Below are 17,586 nucleotides of genomic sequence, written 5' to 3'. Positions count from 1 at the left end.
GGGGTTTCACCATGCTGGCCAGGCTAGTCTCGAACTTCTGGCCTCAAGTGATCTCTCTGCCTGGGCCTCCCAAAGTGCTGGGATTATAGGCGTGAGCCACCATGCCCGGCCTCAGGTTTTTGCCATTTCCAACAAATGCATATGCATGTTGAGTAACATCAGAAGAGGTGGATGGCCGAGCGCGTTGGCTCATGCCTATAATCCCAGCACTTTGGGAGGCAGAGGCAGGAGGATCACTTGAGCCCAGGAATTTGAGACCAGCCTGGGCAACATAGGGAGAACTCTGTCTCTACAAAAAATACAAAAAATTAGCCAGGTGTGGTGGTGTGTGTCTGCAGTCCCAGCTACTCAGGAGGCTGAGGCTGGAGGATCACCTGAGCCTGGGGAGGTCGAGGGTGCAGCGAGCCGTGATAGTGCTACTGCACTCCAGCCTGGGCATCACAGAGAGACCCTGTCTCAAGGAAAAAAAAAAAAAAAAAAAAAAAAAAGGGAGTGGGTCGGGCGCGGTGGCTCACACCTGTAATCCCAGCACTTTGGGAGGCCAAGGCGGGTGGATCACGAGGTCAGGAATTCAAGACTAGCCTGGACAACATGGTGAAACCCCGTCTCTACGAAAAATACAAAAATTAGCCAGGTATGGTGGCCGGCGCCTGTAATCCCAGCTACTCGGGAGACTGAGGCAGAGAATTGCTTGAACCTGGGAGGCGGGGGTTGCAGTGAGCCGAGATCGCGTCACCGCACTCCAGCCTGGGCGACAGAGCGAGACTCCTTCTCAGAAAAGAAAAAAAAAAAAAAAGGGAGTCAGGGTGGAGCTCTCATTGGCTCATTGCATGTGAGTGTCCCTACGGCCTAGAAATACCAGAGAAGCTCATCGGAACGGGCTGGAAATCCACCCAGTTGACTAGAGGGCTTTGAGCCTTTTATTTATTTGGAGGCTGACTCTCCTCTCAACTCGATTCCCTTTTGGCTGTTTGGCAGGGTCAGTGAGACATCCCCTGGGTCGCTCGACCCCGTAGGATGGTTCAGGGAGCCCTCCAGGTCTTCGTTTCCCCTCTTCCCCGCACAGTGCTGTTATCCAGCTGGGGGACCCAACGCACACTTAAGGCTCCAGCAAAGTAGGTGCCAAAAAGGGGAGAATGGGAAGAATATGCTGTATTTCACAAAAAGCATCTAAGTAGCCATCTGGAAAAGCCAGAATGAACTTCAATGGTGCATCCAGGTGGGCTGGGGATGGGAGAGGAACGCCTTCCCCTGGCCTTTAGGGCCGGCCCTGAGCAAGTGGTCAGTCAGCAAGCAGCTGAGGAAGGGGGCTCCCCCGAGTCGGTGGTGGCCCGAAGTCCAGGCCGCATCCACCGCCCGGCGCCTAGCGCAGGGGCAGCAGCCGGGTCGCTAGGAGGGGCCTCGGGTGTTCTCGCCGGCTTGGGGAACTTTCCCAGGGTCAGCCCGGAGGCGCCCTGCAGCCCCGGCATTTGGCTAAACAAAGCAAGCGCTGCCGGCGCCGCTCGCCCGAGGGCGCCGCGGGAAGAACCTGGGCAGGTGCGCGCCGCGGGCGAGCGGGTACAAAGTTGCGGCGCCCCCTCCCGCGCTCCGCGCCCCTCCAGGCTCTCCTCCCAGACGCCTCCGATCCTCCCGGCTGGGCCTCTCTTCCCCGGTTCTTCGCCTCCTCCCTTTCTTCTCCTTGCCCTCCGCCTCGCCGCTACTTTCGTCTTCGCAGGCTCCCGCCTCTCCACCCCTCCCGGCGCAGGGCCGAGCCGGCGGGGGCGCGCAGGGGGCGGTGCGCGGCGGGCGCGGGCCGTTCCGCGTTCGGGTTTCCCGCGGCCGTGGCCAATCCCAGCGCTGCCCGGGGCGGCGTCGCGCCCAAGCCGGGCCGGGCGGCTCCTCCCGCCCCCGCCCCCCGCGCGCCCGCCGCCCGGGCAGAGGAGAGGAGCGCGCGGCCGCGCAGAGCAAGCTGAGCCGAGCCGAGCCGAGCTGGGGGCGCAGAGCGCGGGAGGCGGCGGCGGCGCGGAGCCCAGGTGAGCTGGCGGTAGCCGGGCCCGGGGCAAGGGACGCAGCCGCCGCGGCCCCGGGCGCCCGCTCCGTTTCCCTCTCGAGGCGGGGGACCGCCGCCGGGATGGCACACAAAGCCCCGAGGCTGGCCTGGGGCTCCCAACACCGAGGGACCCCACGTGCGCCTCCCCACGCCCCGCCACGTGGAGGGACACGGTCCCCGACAGCCCTTCCCCCGCGTCCTCGGGGCGCCCTGGGCCTCGGGATGGCCTCCTCGGCTGGGCCGCGCCCTGTCCGGGTGGCAGGGGCGGTCCTGGAGTTTGGAACCGCTGTCACCGGGGGCCGGGTCCGTCAGGGTTCGTGGAGGCGGCCTAGGCCCACCCACTCGCGTTTGACAGGTGGGGAAATCTGGAGCGTTCCGGGGAAGAGAGGACCAGCGGACTTTGAGCACCCCCACCCCGCAGCCTGCCTGTCTCGGGGCAAACCCAGGCCCTGGTGGCTTGGACACCAGGTGGCAGGACCCTAGGCCAGCAGTTGTGGGGACCTAGGGGACCTTTGGCTGTCTTCGGTCTGCCCTTTGACCACCCCCACCTCACCTCTTCTCTCAGCCGGAGCCTCACAGGCTTGGTCCTTCTGACCTAAATTCACCTCGGGGTTGCAGTATGCTGTGAATGCAGAGAGACGTCCGCCTGACTCTCAGGGACACTGGACCCAGCCCCTCTCAGCATTGGGGCTCAGTGCCTGGGAGGCCACCCGACCCAGCCTTGAGCTTTTCCTGGCTTTCCCCCAGCCCCTGCACTGCCTAGCTGGGGAAGTGGGGTGCTTTCACAGCTCTGCCAGCCTGCCCTCCTGGCCACTCTCACTTGGTGCTGGACAGGATGCAGCTCAGCCCCTCCGATCTCCCCCAAGAAGGCTGAGCTTTGGGGAGGGCGTCTCAGTGCTATCAGTAAGAGAGGGATACTTGGCCTCCGGATGGGACCTGCAGCGTCCATCTCCCTACAGGCAACTTTTACCTTCCCCAGCCTGGTGTTTGGAGTCCCCACGCAGGGGATAGAAACTTCAGGTGCCCTGGAGCTGTGCTGCCATTTACCACTCCCCCTCCCCTAGCTCTGTCCCCAGAGGAGAGAGAAGAGGATGGCTTTATGTCCCCATAAGCTCCTTTGTTCCTTGGAGGAGGCGGGGGCTGCAACAAGGGGAGGGCTTTGGGGGAGTTAGCCACCCTCTTCCCTAATCACCCCACAAAAACATGCAGTTTCAGAATAAATAGTGTGCATGCCATGCAAATGCAGCTTTAGGGCAAGCCCCACATACCCCTTCCAGACTGCTGCTCATACACCCTTCCTATGGAGGAAGCAGGCATTGGTGACACACACCCTTCCTATGGAGGAAGCAGGCATTGGTGATGAGGACGCAAAACATATTTTTGTAATGAAGAGTAATAGCCATCATTTGATGAGCCCCTAACTTGGATAATAATAAGAATACTTATTTATTTATTTATTTATTTTGAGATGGAGTCTCACTCTGTCGCCCAGGGTGGAGTGCAGTGGCACAATCTTGGCTCACTGCAACCTCCGCCTCCCGGGTTCAAGCGATTCTCATGCCTCAGCCTCTCCAGTATCTGGGATTACAGGCACCACCACCATGCCTGGCTAATTTTTGTATTTTTAGTAGAGAAGGGGTTTCACCATGTTGGTCAGGCTGGTCTTGAACTCCTTACCTCAAGCGATCCGCCTACCTCAGTCTTCCAAAGTGCTGGGATTACAGGCATGAGCTGCTACCTGGCCCTGGACAATAATAATAACAGTATTAAAAACTAACATCTATTGAGTTCTTGCTGCCTGCCAGATTCTGTGCTGTGTGTTACTTGCATTATCTCATTTAATGCCTACTAAATCCTACAATGTAGGGAATTTTAACCCCATAGTAGAGATTAGGAGATTGAGGTTTACAGAAATCCTGCAGTGTTGCTAGGATTTAGCCTCATTTTATAGAAGGGCTCAGAGAAGTTAAGTAACTTGCCCAGGGTCACACAGCCAGTGCAGGCATGTCAGGCCTTAGAACCTTTGTGCACCTGTTCAAGAGCAGAGGCCCTGGCAAGGCTGCCCTGAGCTTCTTGAGGAGCCCAGGTGTTTGTTTTGTTTTGTTTATTCACTACATCAGTGTTTGCCAATGCAGCTCTATGCAGGGTCTATAGTACTTACTGCCCATCCTTAGATGTGGCTAATGGGCTGGTAACCAAATATAGTCACTAATAACAACGCACTAGTTCTCATCCGGGGGTGGTCTCACCCTCCTGGCAAGGATTTGGGAAAGTGTGGGGGCGACTTTTGGTTGTCAAAATGATGCTAAGCACTCCTGGCTTTTAGTGGGCAGGAGTCAGGGATGCCTACTAAAGTGTCCTGTAGGCAGGCCAGGGCCACGACATAAAGAATCACCCTCCCCTGGCCGGGCATGGTGGCTCACGCTTGTAATCCCAGCACTTTGGGAGGCCGAGGCAGGAGGATCACCTGAGGTCAGGAGTTCGAGAACAGCCTGGCCAACATGGTGAAACCCCGTCTCTACTAAAAATACAAAAATTAGCTGGGCATGGTGGCACACCTGTAATCCCAGCTACTTGGGAGGCTGAGGCAGGAGAATCGCTTGAACCTGGAAGGCGGAGGTTGCAGTGAGCTGAGATCGCGCCATTGCACTCCAGCCTGGGGCACAAGAATGAGACTTCCTCTCAAAAAACAAAGAAACAAAAAACAAAAAAAGAATCACCCTCCCCCAAATGCCAGCAGTGCTACTGTTGAGAAACACCACAAAGAATGAGTGCTGTTGTGATCGAAAGAGCACAGGGCACTGAGGGTTCTGGAGAAATCTCAGACTGGTGTGAATCTGGGAGGCTCCCTGAAGGAGGTGTCATTTTTGCAGAGCCTTGAAGGATGGGCCAGAAATGGGAGATTGGTTGGGAGTAAGAGGGGAAGGGGATAGGGTGGGGTGACCTAGCAGGGAACTTTGTGCAGTAGCCGGGGGTTTCCTCTTTGAGAACCTCATCCTAGATGGAAGATGAGTGGCTGGACACCACTCTCAGGGGAGAGGACCAGGCCAAGTTGGGTAGGCCAAGCCTGTTTTCAAGGCATTTTGGCTCAAATTTTAACATGGGCCACAGAATCACCATTATTCTATCAACTCATTTTATGGAAGGGCTCAGAGAGGCTGAGTAATTTGCTCAGGGTCAGCTGTGATCTTCTTCCCTCCTCAGCATACTTTCTTCTGGTGGTTATGGGAAACATTTCATTTCCTGATCCTGCGGATTTGGGGCAAATGCTATTTCAGATTTTCCTTTAAATCAGAGGGTCTTATATTGCTTATTGCTTTGTTTTGTTTCTTTTCTTTTCTTTGAGATGGAGTTTCGCTCTTGTTGCCCGAGCCAGAGTGCAGTGGCGTGATCTCGGTTCACTGCAACCTCTGCCTCCCAGGTTCAAGAGATTCTCCTGCCTCAGCCTCCCGAGGAGCTGGGATTACAGGCACGTGACACCACACCCAGCTAATTTTTGTATTTTTAGTAGAGATGGGGTTTCACCGTGTTGCCCAGGATGGTCTTGATCTCTTGACCTCATGATCCGCCCGCCTCAGCCTCCCAAAGTGCTGGGATTACAGGCGTGAGCCACCGCGCCCGACCTAAACTTAACCATTTTAAAGTGAACAATTCAGTGGCATTTAGTACATTTATAGTGTTGTACAACCACTACTTCTGTCTAGTTCCAGAGCATTTTCATCACCCCCAGAGGAAACCTTGTACCCATTAAACTATCACTCTGTCTTCCCAGTGCCCCTCCCCGCAGCCCCTGCAACCACCAGCCTACTTTCCGTCTCTCTAGATTTGCCTGTTTTGGACATTTCATATAAATAGAATCATGTAATATATGACTTTTGTGTCTGGCTTCTTTCATTCAGCATCATGCTTTCAAGACTGATCTACGCCGTAGTGGCTGTCAGTGCTTCATTTGCTTCTATGGCCCAGTACTATTCCATTGTGTGGATGGACTGCATTTTGTGTATACATTCATCCATTGATAGACGTTTGGGTTGTTTCCACCATAAGGGCGTCTTAAGGCTACTTTGTCCATTCCCGTGTCTCCGTAGCCCCTCAGTTAATGAACTTCTCGGCATAAGACATTTTTTTGTCACTCTGTTTGGAGGGAGCAGGTGATGGAAGAAAGGTTTCTTGAAATCACTCAGGAACCAGTTTCCCAACCCAAGGTTTTTGGGATTCCCTTCACTGCACCCTTACCTACCCCTTACAAGAATTGTGGCTCCCCATTTAAACCCATTGCTGGCCAGGCGCAGTGGCTCACGCCTGTAATCCCAGCACTTTGGGAGGCCGAGGTGGGTGGATCACTTGAAATCAGGAGTTCGAGACCAGCCTGGCCAACATAGTGAAACCCTGTCTCTACTAAAAATTCAAAAATTAGCTGGGTGTGGTGACGCGTGCCTGTAATCCCAACTGCTCTGGAGGCTGAGGCAGGAGAATCGCTTGAACCTGGGAGGCAGAGGCTGCAGTGAGCCGAGATCAGTGTGACTGCACTCCAGCCTGGGTGACAGAGCGAGACTCCGTGTCAAAAAAAAAAAAACCCACAAAACAACAACAACAACAACAAAACAAACCCATTGCCTCCTGGATCAATTCATGGTCATTTCATTACAATTTTCAGGGACAGTCTTGATTTTATTCAGTTCCATTCTTTTCAGTTATGATGACTTTTTGTTTTTGAGATGGGATCTCACTCAGTTGCCCAGGCTGGAGTGCAGTGTTGCCATCATGGCCCACTGCAGCCTCAACCTCCCAGGCTCAAGAGATCCTCCTGTCTCAGCCTCCTGAGTAGCTGGGACTACAGCCCTGTGCCACCATGCCTGGCTAATATTTTTAATTTTTTTGTAGAGACAGGGTCTTGCTTTGTTGCCCAGGCTAGTCTCGAACTCTTGGGCTCAAGTGATCCTCCTGCCTTGGCCTCCAAAAGTGCTGGGATTACAGTTGTCAGCCATTACAACCAGCCATGTTTTGTTAAATGAAGGTCCCCGTGTGATTTTATTAGTATATATTTTGTGAGACTTTTTTCCAGGTAAGTAAACCCACAAAGTAGAGAAAACCAGACAGATAGTGCCACGGCCCTGTGGCCATGAGTGGAGTCAGCCCAGTCTGTCCTGATAGCTTTGCCAGGAATACCTGCCAAGAAAGCAGAAATGGAAAAGCTGGCCTGAGAGGAAGGCCAGCAGAGATCAGCTCCTGAACCCTTCCATGTTCCAGACGAGGGAAGTGGAGTACAGAAAGGAAGGGAGGACGTGATCTTTGCAGAACAATTACCTTGAACCACGCTGTGTACTAGGGACTGCCATAGAGAAGATCAACTCTATAGCCACCCTCTAGGTAGGTTTGGCACCATTTCACAGATGAGAAAATCAAGGCTCAAGGTCCTTTGGGATCTGTATCCTTTCCTGATGCACCTTCTCTTCCCGAGGTCTCAGGCCTCCCTTGGCTCCCCCCCCCCCCACCCTTTTTTTTTTTTTTTAAAGACAGGGTCTTGCTCTGTCCCTCAGGCTGGAGTGCAGTGGCATGATCTCAGCTCACTGCAACCTCTGCCTCCCGGGTTCAGGCGATTCTTGTGCCTCAACCTTCCAAGTAGCTGGAATTACAGGCACGTCCCATCACGCCTGGCTAATTTTTGTATTTTTAGTAGAGACGAGATTTCACCATGTAGGCCAGGCTGATCTCGAATTCCTGACCTCAAGTGATCTGCCCGCCTCAGTCTCTGAAAGTGCTGGGATTACAGGCGTGAGCCACCGCGCCCAGCTTTGGCTCCGTATACTGGCAAATTATGCTCGTTTTCTGATGGAGTGGAGTCCACCTTCCCCGGGAGGTTATGGGATGGAAAGCATTTCCCAATAGTTTAGGGCTCTGAGAAATAAGATTTAGAATTATTATTTGTTTTCTTCCCTGATTGGACCCCTTTCTCAACAAAACCAAAATAATAATAATAATAAAAAAGACATCTTTAAAATGATGTGAGTTCTGTTAGATTTTGTAGGGAAGACCCCTGGCTCCTGCTTTCCCCGTCGGGGATGTTACTGATCCAAATGGGAAAGGGATTATTTTAGCTGCCAGTGTTTCGGTTTCAGTCATGTTTGTAGTATTGCCACTGAAGTTTTTTTTTTTTTCAATTATGAAACATTTTAAGCATAGAGAAAAGCCAAAGTTTTGCTTTGTTTTTTTGGACTGGCTTACTTTTTGGAAAGCTGGAAGGAGGCCCAGGAGGTGACGGAAACGGGGCAGAGTGGGGCGCCCTGGCTCTGCAGTCTCGACCCTTCACCCAGCCCACTCTTTTGGTTGGGGTGGGGTGGGGGTGGGGGGTTGGTGCTGGTGACAGGCTCTGCCCTGGGGAACTGAGAAATGCTGGGACTTGGTTCCTGTCCCAGGTGAGTGGTCTCGGAGCCTTTTGGAAAAGATGAGCAATTCTGACATCCTTTCCCTTTTGAAAAGGAATGAAAGAAAATGAGAAGATTCTGTTGTGCCCCCACCCCACCCCATCCTGAAAGCTGCTGAGCAACTATTTTTATGTTGCCTCTTTTTATCCTGGTGGCTTCTGTAAATAGTTGAGAGATGACAGTTGCAGAGATAAAAATGCTAATCCCAACCTGGAAAAGAGAGGGATGGTGGTCCTCGGAGGAAAGGGGGCTGGCAGTCAGTGGGAAGGCCAAGGTGTTACCTCTCTGCCCATGTGGCTTAGGCGTGAGGCAGGAACCCAGCGGGTGGGCTGGGAGCATTGTGGGTGGTGCCCGAGAGAAGCTTCTGTTAGAGAAGTTTAAATGGGGAACCAGTGTTTTGCGGGGGCCGGGGTGCAGGAGGGAGAGCACACTCCCTTTTTTGTTTTTGAAATGTGCTTTGAGGTATTGCCTTCAAGGCTTCTGGCAGAGAAATATTTTATTAGGTTCATCCTGGACAATTCTGCCCTCTAGGTCCAGGTGTGGGGATGTTGGGCCCCGCAGAGCTGCAGAGCTGGCTCCCTGCACTCTTCTTGTCCCTCAGCTGAGGAAGCTTGCAGCTAGATTTAGCAGGATGTCCAAAAGGTGGGGAGGAGGGAGGGAGAGGGGCCGTGGGTGGCCCAGGCACCGATGCCTGTGGGTTTCGAGCTGGCCCTCTCCATCTCTGATTTGCCAAGAGCATGTTGGAGTAGAAGTCTTTTTCTTGTTCATTACAAACTGAAATTCCAGTTGTTTTCCAACCTCTTCCTTTGGTTCAGTGAAAGATTGGGAGGGATGCAGTGGGGGAAGAGGAAGGAAGGAAGATGGTTTCTATACTTTATTTCCAAATACCTCCCTCCCCTAAACACATACCCAAACTCACCCACACATTCGTAAGTTCCTCACACTTCAAGGCTGGGGCTACCCGTGCACACCTGGCTTTATTTTTATTTATATTTTTTAAATTTAAAAATTTTCGAGACAGAGCCTTTCTCTGTTGTTCAGGCTGGAATGCAATGGTGCAATCATAGCTCAGTACAGCCCCAACCTCCTGGCCTCAAGGGATCTTCCCACCTCAGCCTCCGACAGAGCTGGGACCACAGGTGTGCAGCACCACACTTGGCTAATTAAAAAATTTTTTTTTGTGGCGATGGGGTCTTGCTATGTTGCCCAAGCTGGTCTCGAATCCTGGCCTCAAGCGATCTTCCTGCCTCGGCCTCCCAAAGCACTAGCATTACAGGCATGAGCCACCACCGTGCCTGGCCCACAGCTGGCTTTAGATGCCTGACTGCGTGACTGGGGCCATTCTTTCAGTGATATTTCATTATTGACTAAGTAATAGCTGCCTAAGAACTCTTAAGACAGTTGGCCCTGGCAAGCAGCAAGACAGGGGAGCTGCTTACTTTGTGAGCATCCAGGGCCTCAGGGGTCACTGGGCTGCAGGGCAGGCCACCTGGATCTCCTCCTGGCCCAACTGCGAGCCTGCTGGGCTGCCTGGATGAGGTCATCTCAACTTCTCTGAGTCTCAGTGACTCCATCTGCAGCCTCTGTTGCGCTGATTGCAAAAGCCATGTGAGAATGTGCTCTTATGACACATGGAAGCAAGGATGTGAAATGATATGCATACGCTATTTTTAATTTTGTAAAATGTGATGCATATGGACAAGGGCTAGAGGGGAAGATGAAGAGTTAGCATGGCAGGATTAGAGATTTAAGAGATTTTGTTTTAAAATAAATTGAAACCAGCTAGGCACAGTGGCTCATGCCTATAATCCCAGCACTTTGGGAGGCTGAGGCAGGTGGATCACTTGAGCCCAGGAGTTTGAGACCAGCCTGGGCAACATGGCAAAACCCCGTCTCTACCAAAAATAAAAAAAATTAGCCAAGTGTGGTGGTGTATGCCTGTAGTCCCAGATACTCGGGAGGTAAGGTGGGAGGATCACCTGAGCCCAGGAGTTCGAGGCTGCAGTGAACTATGATTGCACCACTGCATTCCAGCCTGGGCAATAGAGTGAGACCCTGTCCCCCCGCCCCCGCCAAAAAAGGAAGCCAATTGAGGGCCGTGAATTCAATAACTGCCAAAGTTCTTTCTTAGCAACAGCTTGTATATAGTGAGCATTCACACTTGTGCCTTCCTGAAGCACTCAGTAGCTGGATGATTGTGGGCAAGTCAGCCAGGCTCCCTGTGCCTCAGTTTCCTCACTGGTGGAACAGGGATAATAGCAGGACCTATTTAGCCAGACGTAGTGGTGCGCACCTGTAGTTGCAGCTACTTGGGGGAGCTGAGGTGGGAGGAATGCTTGAGCCCGGGAGATCAAGGCTGCAGTGAGCCAAGATTGTGCCACTGTACTCCAGCCTGGGTGACAGTGAGACCCTGTCTCAACTAAACCAAACCAAACCAAACAGTATCTATAACTCATAAGGTGGTTGTGACAATTAGATGACACAGGCTTAGAAGAGTGCCAAGCACTCAAGAAGGCTAACCATTAGTATCACTGCATCTGCAGCAATGTGATTCTTGTGTTGAAAATGCCAGTTTCTTCTCCTCTCCCTGTTCATCAGCCCTTCCCTGCCCCATCCTTGATGTTTTAAGATTAAAAGAAAGAAGAAAAGCAGTGTTGGAAATGCTGGTTTCTGCCTGTCAAGGTGAAGGCTGTCCAGGTTGCCAGAGGCCTTGTAGCTGCCTGGCAGTTTGGCCTGGATGAGAGCCCTGGGGTGTAGGGAGACAGCAGCTTCCCTGTCAATCAGCTCTGTCATTTGTAAGTCAGGGACTTTGACTGTAAATGACGGAAAACTAATCATGAAATAGCTTAAGCAAAAATGGAAATATGTTGGCTCATGTAGTTAAAAATTGAGGTACATGAGCTTCAGGCATGGCTGAATCCAGGTGCCTAAACAGTGTCTTCAACCTCAGCTTTTTTCCATCCATTACCTCTCTTCTCTCTTCTTAGAATTCATTCTGAGGCAGGGTTCTCTCCAGCCCCTGGTAGCTTTAGGAATATATCCTCTGAGCTCTAGGTTCAACAGAAAGGACATTCTTTTCAACACTTCCACAAAATCACAGAATAAGACCCAATAGACTGACTTGGGTCACACATCTACTCTCTTTTTTGAGACAGGGTCTCACTCTGTCACCCAGGCTAGAGTGCAGTGGCGTGATCATGGCTCACTGCTGCGTCAGCCTCCCCAGCTCAAGCGATCCTCCCACCTCAGCCTCCCTGGTAGCTGGGAATACAGGTGTACGCCACCATGCCCAGCTAGTTTTTTTTTGTATTTTTGTAGCGATGAGGTCTCGCCACGTTGCCCAGGCTGGTCTCAAACTCCTGAGCTCAAGGGATCTGCTCACCTCAGACTTCCACAGTGCCAGGAGCACAGGTGTGAGCCACCATGCCTGGCCCACACATCTACTCTGTTTCTTTTTTAGATAAGGTCCTCCTCTGTTGCCCAGGCTGGAGTGCAGTGGTGCAATCTTGGCTCACTGCAACCTCCTCCTCCCGGGTTCAAGTGATTCTCATGCCTCAGCCTCCTGAGTAGCTGGGATAACAGGCATCCGCCACCATACCTGGCTAATTTTTGTATTTATAGTAGAGGTGGAGTTTCACCATGTTGGCTAGGCTGGTCTCGAACTCCTGGCCTGAAGTGATCTGTCTGCCTTGGCCTCCCAAAGTGCTGGGATTACAGGCGTGAACCACTGTGCCTGGCCTCATATCTATTCTTGAGTTACCCACTTGACTAGAGCAATTGATAGCCAGCTGGCCAGGCTTGAGTCACATGCAAATCTCTGAAGCTGATGGTGGGGTCAGCCCTGTAGGGCTACCTCTCACGTGGAGGGATGGCTTCCCAGACATAAATTGGGCTGCTGTTATCAGACTAAGGAAACTTCAACTCTAGGCCAGCTAAAGAAAGCTTCTGACCTTCTGAGTGGCCTTGGGACAGAAGAAATAACAACTTCTAGCCAGTATTTACTGAGCGCGAGCAGTGTCCTAGAAAGTTCTAGGCCCGGGAATTCAGCTGTAAACAAGGAGGGCAAAGCCACAGCTCTCGTGAGTTAGTCATGTCCATGTCCCTGTGCCCAAATCCTGTGTATTTCTCCTCCAAGCACTTTGAGACACTGTGCTTTCGCCCTCATCTCTCTCAAGCACGGGTCGAGGTCCCAGGAAGGCAGAGGACTGGGCTGCGTGCTCCCCCTTGTTAGAGATTTTGGCCCAGCCTGGACTTTATTCAGGACGCAATATGTGGACATGGCAGGGCTGTGCCTGTAATTGTTGGCCCCTTCCTGAAAAACTCAGCCTGGCCGGGTGCAGTGACTCATGCCTGTAATCCCAGCACTCTGGGAGGCCAAGGCAGGTGGATCACTTGAAGTCAGAAGTTCGAGACCAGCCTGGGCAACATGGTGAAACCCTGTCTCCACCAAACAATACACAAATTAGCTGGGCATGGTGGCGCACCTGTAGTCCCCAGCTACTTGGGAAGCTGAAGCAGGAGAATTGCTTAAACCTGGGAGGCAGAGGTTGCGCTGAACTGAGATCACGCCACTGCATTCTAGCCTGGGCAACAAAGCGAGACTCCGTCTCAAAAATAAATAAATAAATAAAAATTAAAATAAACAAGAACAACAAAACTCAGCCCAATTGTTGCCCTGCCTAGAACCACTGTGTGACTTTGGGCAAATCAGTAAATCCTTCTGAACCTTCATTTTCCTCATTGGTGGAATGAAATGGTCAGAGCAGGTGACCACTGATGTGCACCTGTCTTTGCACTGACATTCAGTGACTTGAAAGCAGGGGCTGCAGACTCAGACACCTGTAGCGGAGAGGCAGGGCATGAGATGTGGGCCGAGGGGAGGGCGTGGGCTGTGGCAGGCAGCCTGTCCTCAGCTTTGGAGAGGCACTGGGAAGTGGTGAGGACTGTGGCGTGCTGGCGAGTGTGTCCCCTGCCCAGAGCTGCAGTGAGTGGTTGCCAGGATAGAACACAGGCCCAGCGCTATCAGTGTGCAGTTCTTCAAGAGAATCTGTAAATTTGCACTTTTATCTGAAATCTCCTGGCTCTGAAATGTTGGCATCTCATTCAAATATTTATTTATTTAGCGACAGGATCTCATTCTGCCACCCAGGCTGGAGTGCAGTGGTGCAATCATAGTTCACTGCAGCCTCCAACTCCTGGGCTCAAGCCATCCTCCCGCCTCAGCCTCCTGAGTAGCTGGGACTACAGGTGTGAGTACCATGCCCAACGAATTAAAAAAATTTTTTTTGTAGAGATGGGGTCTCACTATGTTGCCCAGGCTGATCTTGAATTCAGCATCAAGTCATCCTCCCACCTCGGTCTCCCAGAGTGCTGGGATTACGGCCATGAGCCACTTCTTCTTCAAATAGCTTTGAACGTGGTGTAAGGCCAATATATCGGTGGCCAGATGTCACACAGGAGTCACCATTTGCAACGTTTTTGTTCTGGGGACCATGATGAGGACGGGGTCTCTGAAGCCTGAGATATCTCTATTGCCATCTGACAAGGGAGGGCCTTTGTTTTTGTGGACCCAGTTGTTTCAGTGGCCCCAAATTAAAGAGTGTTGAAGGAGAGCCGGTTGTAACAGTTGGTGTCACTGGATCTGATAACCCTGCTTAGCTGGGCTAGGGCCGTGGGTCTGAAATATTCCAGCACCGCCTCCATGGATGCAGCCGAGCCTCTCAGGTCTCCCCCTAGAGCTTTGGGAAATGCCTCAGAGTCTGTGGCCTCCAAGGCAGCCGGCTTCTCCAAACCCCACTGGTTGGGTGGGGTGCTCTATTATCTTCCTAGAGAAGCCGTGACCAAGTCTCACACACTGGGTGGCTTAAAGAACAGATATTAGGCAGGGTGCAGTGGCTCATGTCTGTAATCTCAGCACTTTGGGAGGCTGAGGTGGGTGGATCACCTGAGGTCAGTAGTTCGAGACCAGCCTGACCAACATGGTGAAACCCTGTCTCCACTAAAAATACAAAAATTAGCCGGGCGTGGTGGTGGGTGCCTGTAATCTCAACTACTCAGGAGGCTGAGGCAGGAGAAGCACTTGAACTTGGGAGGTGGAGGTTGCAGTGAGCCGAAATTGTGCCATTGCACTCCAGCCTGGGGGACAGAGCGAGACTCTGTCCAAAAAAAAAAAAAAAAAAAGAACAGAGATATGTTCTGTCATTTCTGGAGGCCAGAAGTCTGGGATCAAGCCTTGGCAGGGTTGGTCCCTTCTGAAGGCTCCAAGGGGAGTCTGTTCCAGGCCTCTCCTGGCTGCTGGTGGTTGTTGATAATCTTTGATGCTCCTTGGCCTCTAGAAGGAGCATCGTCTCTGCCTCCATCTCCGTGTGGCCTTCCCCCTCCATGCTGGCTGGCTGTGTGTCTACCTTTCCCCTTTATTGGACTAGGCCTGTTGGACTGGGGCCCACTCTAATGACCTCATTTTAACTTCATAATCTCTGTAAAGACCTGTCTCCAAATAATACCACATTCTGAGGTCCTGAGGGTTAGAAAACTGCCACATAACTTTTTTGGGGGACATAGTTCAACTCACAGCAGGGTCTGAGCCCAGTCCCTGTAGCATTGCCCTGGGCTGCCATTGGCTCTCGTCATCATCATCCACTTCCCACAAAGCTGTAGCCCCTTCCAGCCCCTCCTCCCCCACTTCGTTCCCACTCCCGGGCTCCAGACCCAGGGAACTTGTTTCTGTTGCCTCCACTCTCCTGCCTCTTTTCCACAGGGGGCCTTCTCAGAAGCTGTTTCCTCTGCTGGGAACAAGTTCCTGCTCCTTTAGTATCTACTCACCCTGTAGGTCTCAGCCTAATAGACGTTCACCAAGAGGGGGCCTTCTTTCACCCACCGCCTCCCTTCAAATCTAAAGTGGTCCCCTCTGGTATTCTCTTTGATCATATCCTGGTCTTCTGCCCCAGTCTGTGCTTATAGATTCACTTGGGCCCTACTATTTCTTTTTCAAGATGGAGTCTCGCTTTGTCACCCAGGCTGGAGTGCAATGGCCAAATCTTGGCTCACCACAACCTCTGCCTCCCAGGCTCAAGCGATTCTCCTGCCTCAGCCTCCCGAGTAGCTGGGATTACAGGTGCCCGCCACTGGCGCCCGCCACCACACCTGGCTATTTTTGTATTTTTAGTAGAGACGGGGTTTCACCATTTGGCCAGGCTGGTCTTGAACTCCTGACCTCAGGTGATCCACCCGTCTCAGCTTCCCAAAGTGCTGGGATTCCAGGCGTGAGCCACCGCGCCTGGCCTTGTGCACCTACTTTTAAACGTTGGTCCCCCTCACTGGACTGTCAGTCCTCTCGAGGGCAAAAACCACATCTGTTTTGTTTATCCAGCACGTGATCATTGCTTTATAATTACTACATGAAAGAACAAATGAATGAATGAGTCAATGAATGAATGCATTTCCTTGAGGACCTCCGTGGGCCTCAATTTCCCCATGTGAGACAGGGTGTGGCTGGCTGAGCCCATTTTCCCAAGGAGGACATTGATGTCCCGGGCAGGACATCGTCCGTGGCCTTGGCAGGATCCTTGGAGCTGTTTTGGGCCTTTTTGTTGTGCCCGGGATGAGGCAACCTCAGGGGAGCCTGCACAGGTGTGTCCGGGCTTGGGAGCACCTCTTTGGCACCCACTGGCAGCTTGCTGTGCGGGAGGTAGCGGATGCAGGTTCAAAACAGCCCCTAGGAAATCAGAATGTGTTTCCTGGAGGCCTGCGCCTATCGGGGACCTGCCCTGATAATCACGTAGGTTCTTTTCTACTTTCCTAAGCGTCGGCTGGCTTGAGAAATAAAATGACAGAGTAGAAAAGAGAGAAATTTTAAAGCTGGGCGTCCGCGGGAGACATCACACATTGGTAGGATCCGTGATGCCCCACAAGCCACAAAAACCAGCAAGTTTTTATTAGGGATTTTCAAAAGGGGAGGGAGTGTGCGAATAGGTGTGGGTGACAGACATCAAGTACTTAACAGGGTAATAGAATATCACAAGGCAAGTGGAGGCAGGGCGAGATCACAGGACCGCAGGACCGAGGCGAAATTAAAATTGCTAATGAAATTTTGGGCACCATTGTCATTGATAACATCTAATCAGGAGACAGCGTTTGGAGATCAGCCGGTCTGACCAAAATTTATTAGGCGGGAATTTCCTCTTCCTAATAAGCGTGGGAGCGCTATGGGAGACTGGAGTCTATCTCACCTCTGCAATCTCGACCATAAGAGACAGGTACGCCCCGGGGGGGCCAGTTCAGAGACCTACCCCTAGGTGCGCATTCTCTTTCTCAGGGACGTTCCATGCTGAGAAGAAGAATTCAGCGATATTTCTCCCATTTGCTTTTGAAAGAAGAGAAATATGGCTCTGTTCTGCCTGGCTCGCCAGCGGTCAGAGTTTAAGGTTATCTCTCTTATTCCCTGAACAATTGCTGTTATCCTGTTCTTTTTTCAAGGTGCTCAGATTTCATATTGCACAAACACACATGCTGTACAATTTGTGCAGTTAATGCAGTTATCACAGGGTCCTGAGACGATATACATCCTCCTCAACTGACAGGATTAAGAGATTAAATTAAAGACAGGCATAGGAAATCACGAGGGTATTGATTGGGGAAGTGATAAGTATCCATGAAATCTTTACAATTTATGTTTAGAGATTGCAGTAAAGACAGGCATAAGAAATTACAAAAGTATTAATTTGGGGAACTAATAAATGTCCATAAAATCTTCACACTCCACGTTCTTGTGCCATGGCTTTAGCCGGTCCCTCCGTTTGGGGTCCCTGACTTCGGCTGGCTGAGCCCATTTTCCCAAGGAAGTCATTGATGTCCCGGGCAGGACATCGTCCGTGGCCTTGGCAGGATCCTCGGAGCTGTTTTGGGCCTTTTTGTTGTGCCCGGGATGAGGCAACCTCAGGGGAGCTTGTGCAGGTGTGTCCGGGCTTGGGAGCACTTCTTTGGCACCCACTGGCAGCTTGCTGCGCGGGAGGTAGCGGATGCAGGTTGGAAACAGCCCCTAGGAAATGAGAAGGTGTTTCCTGGAGGCCTGCGCCACTCAGCTTCCTGGCAGAGGAAGGAGTGTTTCCCTCATCCTGGCCCAGGTCCCGGGTC

At 52.1% G+C, this 17,586-nt stretch overlaps 1 protein-coding gene across 9 annotated transcripts in view; it reads left to right on the top strand.

The window, feature by feature from the left end:
• Positions 1-1,895: 1,895 nt before the first annotated feature.
• The window catches only part of CAMKK2 (calcium/calmodulin dependent protein kinase kinase 2), a 76,740-nt gene continuing 61,049 nt past the window's right edge, over positions 1,896-17,586 (top strand). For 4 of the 9 annotated variants that reach the window (XM_063711952.1, XM_024256495.3, XM_063711950.1 and 1 more), the window contains exon 1: positions 1,905-2,012. The gene's annotated coding sequence lies outside the window, so the exon portion shown is untranslated. Of the gene's footprint in view, positions 2,013-17,586 lie in introns of all 9 variants that reach the window. The other 5 variants (XM_024256487.3, XM_063711951.1, XM_024256488.3 and 2 more) reach the window with 3 other exon arrangements.

The sequence above is a fragment of the Pongo abelii genome, chromosome 10, assembly GCF_028885655.2.
Source record: "Pongo abelii isolate AG06213 chromosome 10, NHGRI_mPonAbe1-v2.0_pri, whole genome shotgun sequence".
In the NCBI taxonomy this organism is placed as follows: domain Eukaryota; kingdom Metazoa; phylum Chordata; class Mammalia; order Primates; family Hominidae; genus Pongo; species Pongo abelii.
Note: the sequence above shows the minus strand (reverse complement) of the source record. Positions and strands in the feature narration are given on the sequence as shown.